We start from the raw sequence: 5,835 nt of genomic DNA, 5'->3' as shown, positions 1-5,835 counted from the left end.
GCCTTAAAGCAGTGCTAACCTTTTCACATCAAGGACCCATAAACTGACACAAATTAGACCACAGGTCCCGATTTGATACGATTTTGTCCCAGTATGCCCCATCTGATTTTTGTTTTTGCTTTAACATGTTTTATTGCCAAAATAGTCATACATTCTGTCAACCATTGTGCTACTTATGGAGGGAATTATAGTGAAGATAAATTGTTGCCCTTTTTGCTGGGGACCCCCTGGAATCCCCTCAAGGTTGTGTGTGTGTGGGAGAGATAAGGGGGGAATCCAATTAATGCAGTATTGAGAGCATCCTAGTCTAGTTAATGTCACTATACACTGCCGGAGATGTATCTCTATTGTCCTTTTCTCAAAGTTAACCATCAAAATGCACATTAGCACTCAACTCTGTGTGTGTGGAAAGCCTTTCATGAGTGAGTTGTGTGTGTGTGAGAGATTGTGGCGGTCAGACGAATGAATGGGAGGCCTTCTGGAGTGTGAGGGTCAGGTATGTCTCTCATCCAAAACACTTTTGTATATAGTTACAGCTGTTACTATTGCCACTCAGGGATTCCTGTTCAGGGTCTTTTGTTGAAAAGGGACATGGATCATTCGAAGTGCACTTTATATTTTTTTTTGTCCAAGAAGAGAAATTTGAAATTATTTTTGAAATTTTGCTTTATTGGTCTCATCACTGTAGACATGTCTTTTGTTGTCTTAGCACCTACATTACAAGTGTTGTAACAGTCCTGTGCTGTAGTTTTTATTTTTCTACTGTTTCACTAAAGAATGCAATAATGCCGCCTAGGTTTTACATTTTTAGAAAGATTATTTTGTTAAAAATATGTAAGTTTTTTTTATTTAAAGATTATTTATTTGTTTCAAATTGTTTGTTTTAAAATTGCTATTGAATGTATCCGGTTAAGATGGACCTTGAGTGTCACTGCTGTGTTGTGTAAAACCAGATTTCCTTGCTTCTTTGTTTATAAGGAGTTTATGTTCCATAAACATCATGGTCCCCAGATAAAGCCACACCAGCCATGTGAGGAAAAAGTACCTTAACGAGCCGTTTACTTCTGTGATTGTAAGTCACAAAGCAACATTTCATTTGCCCCCTTACAGTGCTGCTTTGCCAACTGAATGTGGAAGCCTGGTTGAGTTCCCCCCCACCCACACAATTCATAACTTTGTTTAAAAGACCCATGAGGAATGTCTTAAATTGGAAAAATTGTGTGGGCCTGTTTAAGCTGCTAAATTAAAAAAGAAATAAATGCTGAAAATAAGAATGCTTCTGGTGCCTTGATTTAAGACAAAGTCACTTATTTTCATTATGCTCTTTGAAGAAATTGTTTCTTATTTTAAGGATTTGGGGGCAATTATTATTCTTAGATTTAGGATAGAAATTCTCAAAATCTGCTTAATCAAGAGACCAAAATACCAATTTAAGGAAATCTTTCTTAAATAACATAGTCTTTATTGCTTGTATTAAGCAAAAACTTGCTTAGATTTAAGCAATTTTTGTCTAGTTTTAAGGCCCAGTATAGTCTTTCAGTGGCTAGAATTTTTTGCTAATTTTTAAGAATTCTAGTCAAGCAAAATTTGCTCACCCCATTGGCAGAATTTTTTGCTTGATATAAGAAAATTTGACTAGATTTAGGAATATTTTGCTCATTTTAAGTAGGGCTGTTTTTGCAGTGAGCTTAGCAAGAATTATACAAATACACTAGTGAGACCTTCTGAGCCACCATTTGCTCGGTACAAATTTTTCTGAAAATATATTGGGGATGCACGATATATCGGCATTCATATCTGTATCGGCCGATGTTAGTCATTTTTTTAACACATGGGCATCGGTCCAATGTTGCATTGTTAATAAACGTTATCGGTATCAGCCAACATTTTCACATTGAGAGGAAACAATGTGGTAAATCTAAGATTTATGAGCTTTTCCAAATGTTTTGGAATTAAATAAATCCATAACTTTTTCAAATTCAGTGTTTACATGTGTTTTTCAGTATCTACACAATTTGATTATCATACAAATGTGTTTTTATACAGATCATATCGACATTGGTAAATATTGGTTATCGGCCATAAGAGCAATGTATAATTTATTTATCGGTATCGACCAAAATTTTCATATATGTGCATCCCTAAATTTGATGTTTTTTGCCCTGACCTCCCCCCTCACACGAGTGTACATGGTTGTCACCATAATAAGGTATTTTTCCCATATTGTGCAGAAGGACCACCTGGTGACAAGTATGGAGGACCAACTGCAAGATGAGAGTCCCAGGTTGTTCCAGAGGCTGCCCTGAGCAAAGAGGAGTGCAAGGAAGCCATCTCACTGATGAAATATTCAGCTGAAGAGGACACAGTCAAGAAGAAGATGAAGCTGATGTTTGGCTATCGCCGCAACATGGTCCCCGACCCCTAGAAGTCAAGCAACGTCCTGTCTGACTTCCCACGTTTCAAGGATGTCAAAGGCTTGGTAATTATCTGTCATTATTTTGACAGTATTATCACAATTGGATAGTTTTTAGTAGATTGGTATTGTAGTGATACTTAAACTAGCACCTATTAAAGGAAGGCTTTCTCGATTTTCAACCCGCTATCATTACAATGTCAGTATATGCAGATGGTAAGCCTTTACCTTCTCTTCATGTTTTCCTGCAATGAGATCTCTGCAGAGTTGTAATGTATCGGCATTGTGTATCATGTATAAACATTTGCATTTAAACATCATACTTAAAGCTGGATTGAGATATTGTATAAAAAAATAGTGGAAGAGCTTCTTGTGATGATATAGAACTGCTATATCTTCTGTATTTTGTAAAAATGCTGCTGACATTGCACATGCACTGAATTTTGTTGGAAGGGCCACAGAAATTAATTCAAGTGTTTTTAAACTTGTGTTGTTACAGGTTGGGACAGTGACCTCATCAGTTTTACTGCTGTTACACCTGATGATTCCACCCACTGCCCAGGGTCAGAAGAGACCAGGAAAGGTGTCGGCATCCCAAGCAGAGAAACATCTTGTGCTCTTCAAGAAGGTTTGTACTTTTCCCTAATTTATGATAGCCTGGTAAAAAAAAAAACATCCTGATCACGTGACCTCAAATTCTGTTTCGCTTACGTATCAGCCTGGACTTCCAGCCACTCAGTGATTTCAGTGGGAGGGAGTACTTGCCTTGACAGACAACTCCTTCAGCCATTCAGCGTTACCAAATCCAGTCGAACGGCAAAAATGTATTTTCCACTGAGAAACTCCCCTGGTGCACACTCTTGTTGTTTAATTGTTATTGAGTCCATTTCAGCATTAACTGCACTTATGGCTGTGTTTACCCTTACTATTGTTAATGCTCATTGCTTCCGGAAACCATACTGTTTGGCCAGCAGAGACCCTGAGTTGCATTGGAATTTTAGGAAATCTCTGTGTATCCTATATGTGACTATACGTAGAGCGAAACAAGATGTGATATCACGTGGACATTATGTTAGGATGGTTCTTATAGGAAAGGAGAACTTAAACGAAAGACAATGCTGATTTATTTTGCACATGGTCTCACACATCTGAAAAACGTAAACCATTTTGCAGGCTTTCATTTACTTTTACAGTTATTTAGTTGATTTGAGGTCAAAGTTGATGCCAGTGATTTCATTCATGCACAAATGACAACACAAGCAGCAACTTTAACTCAAATCAACTCAATAACTGTCCAAGAAAATGAATGGCTGCTAAACTGTTTACAGTTTTCAGGTATGTGTGAGATCAGGTTCAAAATAAATCAGCATTTTGTTTTTTTCCATTTAATGTCTGGGCTCTGCGCTAATAACATGCAAACTTAATGAAGATGCAAAGGAATATGCAATCGGCTCGCCACAACATGCATCCCAGACAAATCGCCATACATGTCTCTCTCTCTGACCGCAGCTGCACTGTAGACAGTCCGTCCCGGTCGTGGTGGGACCCAGAAAGCTGGCTACGCTCTGCTGCCTCCCAGGCTGAAGCGTGAGCTTCTGTTACAGCTTTCAACCTGGGAGCCAGTCAGGCCAGTCCACAGCCCTGGACAAGGAGCAGTGACAGCAAGGTCTGCTGGTTAAGGGGCGCGCTGTCCCTGGTGAGAGACGGCACTCCACGGCATAACACTGATATTACAACCATGTAATTCTAATCGTCTGTTTGTGTTGTTTGTCTTCTCAGACCGGAACAAACATCCAAGAGCATCTTGATGCCATCACTAGTGGTCAACCCTATCTCCTGGCTGTTGGACCTCAGAAGAATGCAATCCGCCAGTTCATCATCATCCTTGACAAGAATGACACACCTTACAGGTCAACCTCTTCCCTTGCTGCTGTGGATGAACTGTTTGACGCACATTTTGTCTTTGGCACAACAGACAACACCATGCTCCACAACATGTTCACATTCATCCAGACCACAGTGTACAATGTTGATGTTTGCGAAGTCAAGCAGAGTTCCCGTGTTGCTGAAGTCCGGGCAAGGCTGCTTAGGAATGAAGTGTTCTGTTTGTCATGCTGAGTTAACTAGTTCAAATGCGCTTGTTAGGCATTTCCGGTTAGTTCATGGTTATTTGGATGGAAGAAATCTTTGCCTTCAATGTGTTCAGACTGGATGCGGCCGTGTGACTGTTTGGTACTTTTTCTGGTTTTAGGAAACATTTAAACACCAAACATACAGACTATGTTGACCAACAGATTGACACTGATGTTAATTTAAGCAGTGTAGACCTAGATGATCTAGGAGAGGTGGTGACCGCTAATGTAGATGAGACAGCCATAACATCTGGACTGTTGTCAAAGACTAATATTCATTTGTGTGCTCTATTCCATGCACAGGACATAGAGTGTTATGGTTTAATTTGATACTTGAGCCACTTGTTAATGATTTGAAAGTACTCGCTCAAGAGCGGGACTTCAAATTCCCATGTTTAAACACATGATTTGTGCTACTATTATTCAGGTCACTGTGGAAAATATTGGTTTGCATGGTCTGTTTGGCTTTGTGGAGTCATTTGGGGCTCGATATTGCTGTCGTTTCTGTCTCCTTGAGAAGCATTGTTTGAAGATGATCCGGAAGTTGTACTAAGAACTATCGATATGCACACACAGCACTGTCAAACTATGCAAACAGATCCTATGTATATTGTGTGAAACACACTTGTCTGTTAAATTCACTTCAGTAATTCCACACAGCCAACAGTTTTTCTGTAGACATAATGCATGCTGTTTTAGAGGGGGTCCCTCCGTTTGAGCTGAAACTTTTTCTGCAGTACATTCAGGGCAATTTCCTAAATGCTGAACAACTGGCTGGTAGAATACATGCTTTTGACTGTTTACAACCAGCAGCCAAACCGTCCACCAAGAGTAAAGTTGTTGGATGGAAGTAATGATTTGGAAATGAATGCCATACAGTCTTGGTGCTTATTGCGCAATATGCCTTTGTTATTTGATTCAGACAGATGATAAGTTGGTATCTTCTACTTTTGCTTCTCAATAAATGAAGACATTGACATAATGAATTGTGTTTGTTTGTTTTTTCACATTACATGCAAATTTTAAAGTATAGTAGTAGATTTAGATATACACTGACAGGAGTTAATTAAAAATCAACACTTGGTGTAAAGTGGGAATAACTCCCACAAGGAGTAAATACAATAAGAGTTAATTTGTATTCACACTGGTGAGAGTAAGCTTTAAATTAACACTCAGTGTTAACTACTTCTAACATTGATGGAGAGTTAAATTAAGATTAACTCTCGGAGTGAACTAAAAGTAACACTATGGGTGTTAATTACCTCATAGTGTAATATTTTATTAACACTG

At 38.8% G+C, this 5,835-nt stretch overlaps 1 long non-coding RNA gene across 1 annotated transcript; it reads left to right on the top strand.

The window, feature by feature from the left end:
* Nucleotides 1-2,331: 2,331 nt before the first annotated feature.
* Nucleotides 2,332-4,966, top strand: LOC310771181. Its single transcript, XR_014552391.1, has 3 exons — nucleotides 2,332-2,479; nucleotides 2,913-3,041; nucleotides 4,193-4,966. It is a non-coding gene; the product is annotated as an uncharacterized lncRNA (long non-coding RNA).
* Nucleotides 4,967-5,835: the final 869 nt, after the last annotated feature.

The sequence above is a fragment of the Poromitra crassiceps genome (assembly GCF_964638095.1).
Source record: "Poromitra crassiceps genome assembly, contig: HAP1_SCAFFOLD_394, whole genome shotgun sequence".
Classification (NCBI taxonomy): domain Eukaryota; kingdom Metazoa; phylum Chordata; class Actinopteri; order Beryciformes; family Melamphaidae; genus Poromitra; species Poromitra crassiceps.
The sequence above is the reverse complement of the archived record's forward strand: the minus strand, read 5'-3'. Positions and strand labels throughout refer to the sequence as shown.